Source organism: Oryctolagus cuniculus, chromosome 4 (assembly GCF_964237555.1).
Source record: "Oryctolagus cuniculus chromosome 4, mOryCun1.1, whole genome shotgun sequence".
Lineage (NCBI taxonomy): Eukaryota > Metazoa > Chordata > Mammalia > Lagomorpha > Leporidae > Oryctolagus > Oryctolagus cuniculus.
In genome coordinates, this window is record NC_091435.1 from 93,682,701 (window position 1) to 93,697,217 (window position 14,517).

The window sequence follows — 14,517 nt, forward strand, 5'->3', positions numbered from 1 at the left end:
CTCTCTGCTATGGCCTGGGAAAGCAGTAGAAGATGGCCCAAGTCCTTGGGCCCCTGCACCCGCGTGGGAGACCCAGAGGAAGCGCCTGGCTCCTGGCTTTGGATCAGCGCAGCTCTGGCCATTGCAGCCATCTGGGGAGTGAACCAGTGGATGGAAGACCTCTCTCTCTCTCTCTCTGCCTCTTTTTCTCTCTCTGTGTAACTCTTTCAAATTAATAAATAAATCTTTAAAAAAGAAAAAAAAAAGAAAAGAAAGAAATGATCTTATGTGATGTGTAAGACTGAAAGGAGGACCTGAAAAAGGACGTGGATTGATTGGTTGGTCCTTTGGGAAACCCTCACCGCCCCATGGGAGAGACCCTACTCACATCTCTCTGGGGCATCCATGCCTACTATACCTGCATTCTCCACATTTCTCTGACTAAAATTTGGACACATTATCAGATTCTTTTTCTGATTTGTAGAATCTACACCAACAGCCTTTTTAAAATCTATTAATAAAATTACATTCATTGACTTAGAGATTTACCATTATTAAAAAAACAAAGTTACATAAAAGAAATATAAAAATTGCAAACAAGGATAATTAGTTACTAATACGCACCTGGACTTTTGTCTTTGACCTGCTGTTGAAGCTGACAGGTTGAAGAGATATTACTCCAGTCATCCATGTTGATCAAGAATTCTACTTGCTTAACTATTACAGGGCTGGAGTGAAGCAGAGGCACAGTGGCTTCTGCAGTGTTCATGAAAAATTTTTGTTTGGGCCTCCCTTGGTTTGCACATAGAAACATTATTTTAATAATAATAACAAGCTTTTTTTTTTTATTTTTATTTTTGATAGGCAGAGTGGACAGTGAGAGAGAGAGACAGAGAGAGAAAGGTTTTTCCTTTGCCGTTGGTTCACCCTCCAATGGCCGCCGCTGCAGCCGGCGCACCGCGCTGATCCGATGGCAGGAGTCAGGATCCAGGTGCTTCTCCTGGTCTCCCATGGGGTGCAGGGCCCAAGCACCTGGGCCATCCTCCACTGCACTCCCTGGCCATAGCAGAGAGCTGGCCTGGAAGAGGGGCAACCGGGACAGAATCCGGCGCCCCAACCGGGACTAGAACCCGGTGTGCCGGCGCCGCAAGGTGGAGGATTAGCCTATTGAGCCACGGCGCCGGCTGCCTGAATAACAAGCTTTGTCTGTGTACTTTCTATATGCCAATCCCAGTAGACTCATTATCACATTTGGTCCTTACAATTATTCTATAAGGTAGACACTAATATTACTTCCACTTTCCAAAGAAGAATACGAAGGTCAGGTGCTGTGACATAGCGGGTAAAAGCTGCCGCCTGTGGTGCCAGCAACCCATATGGGTGCCAGTTTGAGACCCGGCTGCTCCACTTCCAATCCAGCTCTCTGCTATGGCCTGGGAAAGCAGTAGAAGATGCCCCATGTGCTTGGGCCCCTGTACCCATGTGGGAGACCCAGAGGAAGCGCCTGGCTCCTGGCTTCAAATTGGTTCAGCTTCTGCCATTGTGGCCATTGGGGAAGTGAACCAGCGGATGGAAGACACCTTTCTCTCTTTCTCTCTCTCTCTCTCTTTCTCTTTCTCTTCCTCTCTCCCTCTCTCTCTCTCTCTGTAACTCTGCCTTTCAAATAAATAAATAAGCTTAAAAAAAAAAAAGAATACCAAGGTCAAAGGAGGTCAGCATTCCTTCCCAAGAAGGATAGAAGTGATAGAATCAGGGTTTGGACTTAAGTTTGTCTCTTAGTCTTCTGGGTTTTCTTTTTAAAGATTTATGTATTTATTCACTTTAAAGACAGAGAGGCAGAGACAAGAAACAGTGACAGAGGCAAAAAGACATCCTCCATCCACTGGTTTACCCTCCAAACAGCTCCAACAGTCAGGACTAGGCTAGGCTGAAGCCAGGAACCAAGATCACTATCTGAATCTCCCACATGGGCAGCAGGAACTGGCACTTGGGCCACCATATGCTGCCGTTCAGGCATATTAGCACAGAGCCCAATCAGAAGTGGAGGAGCCAGGACATGAATCAGCGCTCCCATATGACATGCAGGCATCTCAAGCAGGGTCTTAGCCCTCTGTGCCACAGCGCCCGCTCCTGTCCTCTGTTTTAACACAACAGTAGACTTTCAATTCAGAATGATCCCCATCAAAGAAATCCCACCTGAGTCTACTTGATAATTCTTAGCCTCATGCTATCAGTCTCTACTGTGGATGCCATCAGCTTTTGGACTGACCTATCTTTCCCAGCTCTCGTCATTTCCTTGTTTCTCTCACAGGGAGCCTCAGAAACTGGCTTGCTCACACACAAAAATGATTGCAGGGTTGGGTGTTTGGTAGAGCAGTTTAGATACCACTTGGGACCCCACAATCCACACCAGAGTCCCTGGGTTCAAGTCCCTTCCCTGTTCCCAGCCCGGCTTCCAGCTAACGCAGGGAAGCAGCAATGCTGGCGTAAGTAGTTGGATCCCTGCCACCCACGTAGGAGACCTGGATTGAATTCGAGCTCTTGATTTTGGCCTGGCCCAGCCTCCATTGTTGTAGACATTCGAGGAGTGAGCTAACTGGAAGATTCATCTCCCTCTCTCTCTCTTTCTCTCTCTCTCTCTCTCTCTCTCTCTCTGTCTCTCTCTCTCTCTCTTTCTCTGCCCCCCCACCTTCCAAATAAATAAAATTATTTTAAATGAATACATTTATAACTGGTGTAATCTATATGGACTCTGGATAGAGCTATTGAGAGTTAATTTTCAGAAAAAAGGCAAAAATCATGACTCTCATATAAATGTAAAAAGGAATATATGCTCAGTAAGTGGTTGAACTCTCAGTCTTACAGCAGATGCTATAAAAAGTTGAAGAGAAAGGTCGAGAAGTGTAAACTTAGATGGTGTAAAGATATCAAATTGTAAATGGAAGTAAAATTCATTTCTTGGGAGGGAGGAGGGAAGTCAGTTGGGACACCACAGGAAGATAAGAGTTGGCATAATGACAACATCAAACCTTAACTGAGTACTTGTGTTTCCAGAAACAGCTATGGATTAAAAAATAGCCTTTCCTTTTGTGCTCCAGGGATCAGTTTACACAAAGAACCACCCTTCCTTGTCCTCTTAAAACAGCCCACTGTTCACCTTTCTCATGGTTCCCATAGAACGCACAGGTGACTCCCTTGTCCCTGTGATAAAATCAAACATAGACTTTCTCCTTTTGCCTGAACCCGCTGACAAGACCACATACAGAACTTCCAACTCCCCATTTCTTATCACAAGATTAGCTGAGATCAGAACTGTTTGTCTCCTAGGCACAGAAGTAAACATTCCCAGTTCAGCTACTGACTAAGCTTCCCCTGATCAAAAAATAATCCCAGCTACTAATCATCCCAGCTATAACTTGTCTACTCTCCCCTGTAAAAGTCTAGGGCAAAACCAGCTCACCGACATACTCTGGTTTTCACATCTGGGTGGTCTTCCTATTGCAATAGCCTGAATAGAATCAATTTTCTTAACCTTTTGATAATATTCATCAATTACCTGCAATTTAAGAATTGAGCTAGGATCAGACAGATGGGAAAAGGTGCTATCTTCAAAGCAGTTTCTCATCAAAGTACAAACTTTTTTCCTGTAATCTCCTCCCTTTTCTATTAATCTTCCCAATCTCAAAGGAAGATTATTATCAAACACAAAATAGATTGGTCTCATAACATCTGGCTTCATTGTTTACATGGGTGCAGTAAGAATAGGCATTCACTGTTTAGGACTTCTTAACTTCACATTTCTAGAAGTTTTCAAAAATCTCAAATGTAACTTTTAAAAGCATCTTGGAAGTTAGATAGCTACACAAAGAACTCACCATGAGACTTCACCCACAAGATCTATAAATTTGGGTGAATTTCTCTCTTCTTCAGATCCCCCAAACATCTTAAGGTACTAGGCTTGCTAAAAGTGACCTATAAAATTTGGGAATTCTTGGGGCCAGTGCTGTGGAGCAGTGGGTTAATGCCCTGGCCTTAAGCACCGGCATCCCATATGGGCGCCAGTTTGAGACCCGGCTGCTCCACTTCCGATCCAGCTCTCTGCTATGGCCTGGGAAAGCAGTAGAAGATGGCCCAAGTCCTTGGGCCCCTCTTCCTGCATGGGAGACCCAGAAGAAGCTCCTGGCTTCAGATCAGCGCAGCTCCAGCCATTGCAGCCAACTGGGGAGTGAACCATAGAATGGAAGACCCCCCTCCCTCTCTCTCTGCCTCTCCTCTCTCTGTGTAACTCTGACTTTCAAATAAATAAGTGAATCTATTTAAAAAAATGGGAATCCTGTAAGCCAGGTACCAGGCCAGTTTTCCTGGCAAGTTTTATAAGCATTGGCTTCATAAAGTCAACTTGAGTTCCTTAGAAGTATCTGACCATGTTTGATTAAATTAACATCATTCTCAAATTCCAGGAGAGGCCTCAATTATACAACCACTGTTTCCAATATGTCCTGGTTAGAGAGGAGGACAGAGGGTCAACTGTTTGACACAGCAGTTAGGTCACTGCTTGGGACACCTGCATCCCATGTGGGACTGACTGGTTCATGTCCTGTATTCTTTCTGCTAATACACACCCTGGGAGGCAGCAGATGATGCTCATATACTTTAGCCCCTGCCACCTACATGGGACAACCTGATGGAGTTCTGGGCTCTTGGCTTTGACCTAACCCAACCCTAGTTATTGTAGCTTTTCACTCCCTAGTGAAAAGCTGTGGAAGATCTCTCTGGCTCTCTGAGAAAGAAAGAAAGAGAGAGAGAAAGAAAGGAAGGAAGAGAGAAAGAGAGAGAGAAAGAAAGAAAGAGAGAAAGAGAGAGAAAGAAAGGAAGACAGAAAGAAAGACAGAAAGAAAGGAAGAGAGAAAGAAAGAGAGAGAGAAAGGAAGACAGAAAGAGAGAAAGAGAGAGAGAAAGAAAGGAAGAGAGAAAGAGAGAAAGAAAGAGAAAGGAAGAGAGAAAGAAAGGAAGGAAGGAAGAAGAAAGAGAGAAAGAAAGGAAGAGAGAAAGAAAGAAAGACAGAAAGAAAGAGAGAGAAGCAGAAAAAGAGAGAAAGAAGAGAGAGAAAGAAAGGAAGAGAGAAAGGAAGAGAGAGAGAAAGAGAGAAAGAAAAAGAAAGGAAGAGAGAAAGAAAGGAAGAGAGAAAGAAAAAGAAAGAGAAACAAAGAAAGGAAGAGAGAGAGAAAGAAAGGAAGAGAGAAAGAGAGAAATAGAGAAAGAAAGAGAGAAATAGAGAAAGAAAGAGAGAAATAGAGAAAGAAAGAGAGAGAAAGAAAGGAAGAGAGAAAGAGAGACAGAAAGAAAGGAAGAGAGAAAGAGAGAGAAAGGAAGAGAGAAAGAGAGAGAGAGAGAGAGAAAGAGCGAGAGAAAGAGAAAGAGAGAGAGAGAGAGAGAAAGAAAGAAAGGAAAGGAAAGAAACTTAAAAAAAAATTAGTTAGAGGGGCTGGCACTCTGGCATAGTAGGTTAAGCCTCCACCTGCAGAACCAGTATCCCATATAGGCTCCAGTTCAAGTCCCTGTTGCTCCACTTCTTATCCGGCTCTCTGCTATTGCCTGGGAAAGCATTGGAAGATGGCCCAAGTCCTTGGGCCCCTGCACCCACGTGGGAGACCTGGAAGAAGCTCCTGGCTCTTGGCTTCAGATCCGCCCAGCTCCAGCTGCTGCAGCCATTTGAGGAGAGAACCAGCAGATGGAAGACCTCTCTCTCTGTCTCTACCTCTCTCTGTATGTAACTTTGCCTCTCAAATAAATAATTATACCTTTTAAACAATAATAATAGGAGCATAGTGGGTTAAGCCACCACCCGCAGCACCGGCATCCCATGTAGGCACCGGTTTGAGTCCCAGCTGTTCCACCTCCAATCCAGCTCTCTGCCATGGCCTGGGAAAGCAGTAGAAGATGGCCCAAGTGCTTGGGCCTCTGCACCCACATGGGAGACCTAGAAGAAGCTCCTGGCTCCTGGCTTCAGATCGGCCCAGCTCTGGCCGTTGCAACCATTTGGGCAGTGAACCAGCGAATAGAAGGTCTTTCTCTCTGTCTCTCCCTCTCTCTGTCACTCTGCTTCTCAAATAAATAAATAAAATCTTAAAAAAAAAAAAAGAAGAGAGAAAAACAGCTTCCATAACTACCCCAAAAGTAATGGAGTAGAGAAATGGGTATCTGTGTGAAATGATGGATATGTTCACTTGTTTCACTATAGTAACCATTTTACTATGTGTATGTGGGTGATAATATTATGTTGTTAAATACACAAGTAAATTTTTACTACCCATTTCAGTCAGATATGCACAGAGACACTCCCATTATGGGTGCTCAAGGAGAGCCCCAAGCACCGTTCAAATTGGTATTGGTTGGAAATGTTGGTACTAGAAAAGCTACATACATGAAATGTCATTTGACTGGTGAACTTGAGAAAAAGTATGTGGCTACCCTGTGTGATGAGGGCCATCCCCTTGTGTTCCACACCAGTGGAACCTATTAATTTCGTTGTATGAGATACAGATAGCTAGCAATTCGGTAGACTGAGAGATGGCTGCTATCCAAGCCCAGCGTGCCATGTGTGATGTAACATCTAGCAGGCACACAAATCTGGCAGCACTGTGTGAAAGCAACCCAGCTGTATAGTGGATAGTCAGAACAGGAAAGAGAAGGCAAAATCCACTGCCTTTCAAATAGAATCATTTTTTAAAAAACACATTCAATTTTAGACCTACGTATTTAGCTGTTTTGCAACATAATTTTTTTTAAGTGGTAAGCAAGATAGCAAGGTTCAGTGAAGTAGGGCACCCATCAGACTGGACAGGCACCTCTCCAGACAGAATCCAAGGGAGAGTGCCCACTCATTCAGACTGAGGAAAGCAAGGATGTGTGGTTTAATGGAGAGAATACACTAGTGGGCCAGGCAGGCAGCTCAGGAAAAGCTGAGAGCTGCTTAATCTGTATTCAGATGGGGGCTTATAAGGGAGTAGGGTCCAGCTCTTCCCACTGTTTCTCCTTCCTCTCCTCCCTCTTCTCTAGGACAAAGGGTTTGCTGAGTGTGAATTAACTAAAATCCTCCCAAGGCAAATAGGAACAGGAGCAGAGTTTGGGGGCTTAATAATAATTGGGTAGGCTTTAAGGCCTGTCCAGGTATGTGTGAGGCCCAGACCTATCTATATCTTCAAATGGGGTACTAGAAAAGACATTATAAGAGAGGTGTGACCCTCCTTAAGGAAGGCACCCCCACTGACACCTGTTACTTGGCTGGACTGGGAGAACGGCTGGTCTAAATAGGAGGCTAGTACAGACTAGCCAGTGTCTCTAAATGGAAGTTTACGATTTTTCCTGAAATGTCACTGACCCTGGGTCATCCACTCAGTAGTGATGGTTACTTTGGAAGCTGGGCAGAACTAAGGGCTTTTTTAGCTTCGGGCCTTCAGGGTCTGCGGTTCTGACCCCAGCCCAGGGCTGTTTCATTCCAATGCCTGGTTCTTGGCAGAACTGACAGGGCTCTTCAGAAGCTGGCTTCTGTCACTGCTTCTGACAGCTGCTTTCCCAAGGCTCTGGCTTTCCATATGGAAAACAGGTGCCATTGGGGGGTGGATTGATCTTAACAGCAGATCAACACATAAAGCAGTTATTTGTTTAAAAAAAGATTTTATTTATTTGAGATGTAGAGTCACAGACAGAGAGAGGGAGAGACAGAAAGGTCTTCCACCCGCTGGTTCACTCCCCAGATGGCCGCAACAGGCAGAGCTGGGTCAATCCGAAGCCAGGAGTCTGGAGCTTCTTCCAAATCTCCCACACGGGTGTTGGGGTCCAAGCACTTGGGCCATCTTCTACTGTTTCCCCAGGCCATAGCAGACAGCTGGATCCACTTCTTATCCAGTCCCCTGCTAACACACCTGGGACAGCAGAGGAAGACGGCTCAAGTGCTTGGGTCCCTGCACCTGTGTGGAAGATCCGGAAAAAGCTCCAGACCCTTGGCTTCAGATCAGCCCAGCCCTGCCCACTGCAGCCATTTGGGAAGTGAACCAATGGATAAAAGATCTCTCTCTCTCTCTCTCTCTCTCTCTCTGTAACTCTGCCTTTCAAATAAATTTAAAAATTAAAAAAAAAAAGCAAGCTGTGGTCATGGGCAAATTCTCACATTTTGTATTTCCCTGTGCAACATAATTTTTTCCTTCTCAAGTTTCAAATATAAGACTGCTACAGCCCATCACAATATTCAGTGGTGAAATCTTATTTGTCCTTGTCATTCTCATTTCCTATTGATTTAAAATCATAATAAGACTATATTTCAAAAAAACTTTTTTAAAAAAATCCAGAAGATAGACCATTACAGCAACATAAACAATATTTCAAACAAAAACCACATTCAACACTCCTTAGTCCATTCAGTCCTATGTAACTAATTCTTCTTCCCCTGAATCTTAGAAGTTAGAGGTCTCATGAGTCCATTGGCTTTTCAACTAGAGTTCTAGAAATCCTGACCAGGTCCATTGTGTGGCCTCAAGGGTTTTAAGTGATGCCATCAGATGCTATATGTAGCATCTGCAAGGAGGTAGCTAGCAAGGAGAGAGCTGAGGTCACCAGCTCCTCCCTAAGACCCTGCTACTCCACCCAAACCCCACTCCCCCTCATGCTATAGCTGAGGTCACCCAAAACTGCCATTTCCACAAAACCACCACCCAGAACCAGCTCTGGCTGAAAATGCCCAACGCGGCTGCTGACCATGTCCCCACAGTGACCTATGGCTAATTATAATAACATGACTCTAAAATTTCCATGGCTGACATTCCTACTCCCACCATGCACCTGAAGCCATGACCCTCTGAGACTTCCTTAAAAAGCAAGAGAAAGGGCAGTACTCAAACTCTACCCCAAACATAACCTCCTATGAATAGTCTATCATAAAAATGGATAATCCCAAACCTCACTGGGTGCAGCTCACTGTTAAGTGTGTGCTCACTACCTTTTTTTTTTTTTAAGATTTATTTATTTATTTGAAAGAGTTACAGAGAGGCAGAGGCACAGAGAGAGACAGAGAAAGTCTTCCATCACTGGTTCACTCCCCAAATGACTGCAACAGCCAGAGCTGGGCCTATCCGAAGCCAGGAGCTAGGGGCTTCTTCTATGCCGGTGCAGGGCCCAAGGACTTGGGCTATCTTCTACTGCTTTCCCAGACCATAGCAGAGAGCGGGATCGGAAGTAGAGCCCAGCGCCCACATCAGATGCTGGCACTGCAGGCAGTGGCTTTACCTGCTAAGCCTGCTAAGTGCCAGCTCCCTCACTACCTTTCAAAGTACATACTTACACTTGGTTCATAATAAATCTTCCTCCTCTGCTAACCTTCACTTACAGCTCACCCTTGAATTCTTTCACGTATCCAAGACAAGAACCTGGACCCAGCCATCCGACAACAATGCTGTGCCCAGAGCATCCGACACAGGCCTTTTTCACAGGATTTGGAGGCAACCTGCTGTGCTTCAATGTCTCCTCCAGACCTCACGCTGAAATTTAACTGCCGTTGGAACAGTCTTAAGAGGTGGGAACTTGATGAGCTAATTAGACCGTGACAGCAGGCACCTGCATGAATGGAGTAAAGCTGTAAAAGCTGTAGAGTGGGAATGGGTTAGTTATCTCAGGAATGGGCTCCTGGGGGAGGGAGTTCTTGATGCCCCTGTCTGTCTCACCTGTGCCCAGTGGCCCTCCTGCCACTGTTTGACACTGCACAGAGCACTGCCAGATGCCAGCACCATGCTCCTGCACTTCCCAGGCTCCAAAACCTGGAGCAAATAGACTTCTCTTTCCTCTCCTCTACCCAGTCTGTGTTGTTTGGTTACTGCGCAGAAAACACACAAAGATACAATCTTTTGTTGAAGACAAAGCCTAAGACAAAGCCTAAGACAAAGCACTGTGGCTTGTGGCTGACTGCTGCAATTTCACGGAGAAGACAAAAAACTCTAGATGACCGAAGACTTCAAATGGTTGAGGTTAGCTTCCTAACTCACTGACAACTGGCAAAAGTGAAAGATCTAATGAGAATTCATTACAAGAATTATGCAGCTGACAAGGAAATGTGGTTGCCTTTGTGGGATGCAAAACAAGATAATAAAGCCTTCCAATAAAGTCAATCCAAAAAACCTTTAGACAAAACAGTTATTAAAATATCATCAATAACTTTTTGCAAGGGAGACAGCGTGCATTACAAATATGTAATGTATGAACATCCTTGCAAAGAAAAAATATTGAGACATCACTTACAATAACGCTGCTGTGATGTATCACATAACATGAATTTACAGCTAGAACATACCAAGACTATCAAGAGATTTGAATAAATCTTAAACATCTGGATATTAATAAAATTCTATAATGATATGAATCTCTAGTTGAAACTTACTGACCTAGAGGACACTAGATCTAAATCTAAGAGAGCAAAGGCAACCAAGTTAACATTAAAAAGAAATAATAACTAAAATAATGACCAAGGCTCCACCTACATGGCCAGAGATCTGCTGCCCTCTCCTGGAAGCCACTCCCCCATTCCCCTCCAGCTGGAAGGAAAGGGAGGAGGTCTGCAGAAGCTTTCGCTTCCTTCCTTTTTCCTCCCCACTCCTCCCCCATCATCTTCTCCTCTCCCTTCTCTCCTCCTCTGCTTTTCTTTAGTTTCTTTCTCTCTTGTTTTTAAAAAAGAATTAGTTATTTGAAGGCCGGTGCTGCGGCTCACTAGGCTAATCCTCCGCCTTGCGGCGCCGGCACACCGGGTTCTAGTCCCAGTCGGGGCGCCGGATTCTGTCCCGGTTGCCCCTCTTCCAGGCCAGCTCTCTGCTGTGGCCCGGGAGTGCAGTGGAGGATGGCCCAAGTCCTTGGGCCCTGCACCCCACGGGAGACCAGGATAAGTACCTGGCTCCTGCCATCAGATCAGTGCAATGCGCCGGCCGCAGCGCACCGGCCGCGGCAGCCATTGGAGGGTGAACCAACGGCAAAGGAAGACCTTTCTCTCTGTCTCTCTCTCTCACTGTCCACTCTGCCTGTCAAAAAAAAAAAAAAAAAAAAAAAAAAAGAAGAAGAAGAAGAAGAAGAAGAAGAAGAATTAGTTATTTGAAAGGCAGAGAGACACAGAGAGAGATCTTCCATGTGCTTATACACTCCCCAAATGGCCACAACTGCTAGGCCTGGGCTAGGTTGAAGCCTAGAGCCTGGAACTCCATCTGGGTCTCCCACGTGTGTGACAGGGGCCCAAGTACTTGCGCCATCTTGCATTGCTTTGCCAGGCACGTTAGCAGGGAGCTGAACTGGAAACGGACTCAAATCAGCACTCTGATAAGGGATGCCAATATCTTAACTCGCTGATCCAGAACATCAGACCCTCTCTTTCTTTTTCCCTTCCGTTGGTCTACCTTATTTAAAATTTATATGAAAGTTGCAAAAATAGCACACAGAGCCCCCTCTGTACCTTCACTCAGTTTCCCTAATTGTGAATATTTCTAAATCATTGAGAATAAGTGCGGAGTTGATGTCCTGTTAACCCTGAATAATTCAGTATGTATTTCCCCAAAATTAGGACACCTCTATGTCATAACCAGAGTATAACCAAGGAAATCAGAAACCTAACATCAACCCAATGTACCATGTGTTGTCAGCTGTTTCAGTACAGTCTTCCAAGGCCCAGGAGTCAATGCCGGAGCACACGGTACATTTAGCTGCCTCTGTCTCCAGTCTCCTCCATATGGAACAACTCTTTGGTCTTCCTTGTCTTTCATGACCTGGGCATCTTTGAAGAGAAAAATAAGATAGACAGCATTTGAACATTTACGTGCCATGGACCATTTACATCAGGGCAATAAGAGTGGCAATTTGCCATATAGACCTTCTTGAGTTTGGTCTGTTGCCGGTTTTCATAAAGAATCTCAGATTGCAGTTTTTATATGGTCTTCAGGCTAGGAAATCACACCACACACTTTCCACTAGATTTCCCCTGCAGTACCCATAAATTTGGAAAAAATATCCTAAAATCTCTGGGTTTGCCAGGAAACAATTTTTTTTACTCATCTCTAAGTCTGGGAACGCAGAGACAAGATACCAGGACCAGTTTTTCTGACAGGGTTGTGTAAGGATCTCCTCTTTAAAGTCAACCTTTGGGGGCTGGCACTGTGGCATAGTGGGTAAAGCCGCCGCCTACAGTGCCGGCATCCCATACAGGCACTGGTTCGAGACCTGGCTGCTCCTCTTCCAACCCAGCTCTCTGCTGTGGCCTGGGAAAGCAGTAGAAGATGGCCCAAGTGCTTGGGCCCCTGCACCGGTGTGGGAGACCCGGAAGAAGCTCCTGGCTTCAGAGCGGCGCAGCTCTAGCTGTTTCAGCCAACTGGCGAGTGGGAGATCATCATTCTCCAACACGGCCTGCTAGGCAAGCCTTTGCTGCATAAGCACCCTGTCCTAGTGTGTATTTGCAAAAAGGAGGCCAGATTCTCACTGAACGGATGCCTGAAAACAGAAATATTCACGAACAGTTTCTGAATCCTGGAAGGATCATGCAGAGAGAATGTCGTTTACAAACCTCTGCGTTTCCATTTTTACTAGAACGTTAGGAGCTATATTAGCTTAAAAAGAAAGAGAAGAAGTGTCATATCCATCTGGAAATTAGAACACTACAACAACATCCGCAATATTCCAAACAAAATCTGCAGTCACCAGCACCTGAGAAACGGTGCTCCTGGGGACAGGTGAGGAGGTCGGCGCGCAAGGCCCGGGCGGCTGAGGTGGAGGCGCCAGGCCGAGCGACCGCGGACGCCGGGAGAGGCGCTCGCGGCCGCCGGGAGAGGGCGCCCGCGGCCCACAAGCGGACGCGCCAGCTCGCGAGCGGCGCCCGGGCGCCTGCGTAAGCGCACGCGTGGGCGCCTCTTCCGCGCCGCCTTCCGTTTTGCCGGTCAGCTGAGGGGAGCCCTGCGCGACCTACACGATCAGGGACAGCCCTTTGAGGTGACATCTCCAGGGACGCCAGCCTCTTGAGCCAGGGAGACTTTTTTTTTTTTAACATCGGTCCTAACCAGGTTCATTATCAGTTAAGGTGTTACTCTATTTCGTTTCGCAGTCGCAGCCTGTGGATCTTGTGCAGGTCTCCCTGGACTACCTGCGGTGGCCGGCGGGCGCCTGTGACCTCCGTGCGGGCGCCCTCGCGCCCTGGGTGCCCCGCGCCTGGCGCCTGGCTCTCGGCGCGGTCCCGGGGTGAGCGGCCCGCCTGGCTGTTGTGCAAGGGAAGTACTCGGCGCCGGGAGCCGTGTTGGTGTTCCTGAGCATGTCGCCGAAGGATCCGTGCCAGAAACAAGCGTGCGAGCTGCAGAAGTGCCTGCAGGCCAACAGCTACCTGGAGGCCAGGTGTCAGGCCGTCCTGCAGGAGCTGCGGAAGTGCTGTGCTCGGTTTCCCAAGGGGAGATCTGCGGTGTGTTCGGGATTTGAAAAGGAAGAGGAGGAAAGCCTGAGACTGAAGTCGACGCCGGAGTGAAATTCCTGGAAGTTTAAACCCTGCTCCCAGATTCCGCCAAGCGAGTTTGATTTCTCCTCCTTCTTTGGGCCAGGTACAGCAAAGAGCACAGGAGAGAGTCAGCGATAAGAATATGCTGTCCATGCAGAGCAGAAATAAACCTACTAAAAGATGTGTACAATGTAATAAAACTAACCCCGGATAAACCTGTTTACGTGGAAATTTATTTTGGTATTGAATGCATTTTAAGAAGAAAAAAACTTGTCATCCGTTCGTTCAGTCTGTGTAATTCCTGTTCCACTAGATGCCGGTTAGCAGGTCTTGTACTGAATCTTGGTGGCGCATAAATCCATACACTTCTTGAAACATGGTCTTCAGTAGTCTTTAAATTTGGCTTCAAAGTCATTTCAGCCAGGCCGTGGGAAACCTGTATCCCAAAGTGTCTGGCACAGTCCATTTCCACAGCATTCTGGGAAAACCCTTTGGCCTACAGCTGGTCACTGAGCTTCCCACCAAGTGTCAGAGTGACATGAAAAACTCTGTAGACCACAAAAGATTTAAAAGTACTGTGGTTAGCTTACATCTTACTACTGAAATTTTCCAAAAGTGAAAGTTCATTACAAGAATTACACAGCTGGAGCCAGGGTGTGATGCAGCAGGTTAAGCTGCCGCCTGCAACGCCGGCATCCATGTTGGAGCACTCTTTAATGCCCCAGCTGCTCCTCAGCTGATCCAGCTCCCTGCTGATGTGCCTGGGAAGGCAGCAAAGGATGGCATAAGTACTTGGGCCCCTGCCACCCACCTGGGATACCTGGCTGGAGTTCCAGGCTCTTGACTTCAGTCTGGCCCAGACCTGACTGCTGTGAACATTTGGGGAGTGAACCAATGGTTGGAAGATTTCTCTCTGTCACTCTGCCTTTCAAATAAAATAAATATTGAAAAGAATAATGCAACTGACAAGAAAATTCTATGGCTTCTGTGGCTTGCAAAACTCCAGCGAATTTCTACCAAGCATGTGAAGAATTAATACC

At 46.2% G+C, this 14,517-nt stretch overlaps 1 long non-coding RNA gene across 1 annotated transcript; it reads left to right on the top strand.

Moving 5' to 3' along the window:
• Positions 1-12,865: 12,865 nt before the first annotated feature.
• Positions 12,866-13,692, top strand: LOC138849323 (uncharacterized). Its single transcript, XR_011388015.1, has 2 exons — positions 12,866-12,984; positions 13,097-13,692. It is a non-coding gene; the product is annotated as an uncharacterized lncRNA (long non-coding RNA).
• Positions 13,693-14,517: the final 825 nt, after the last annotated feature.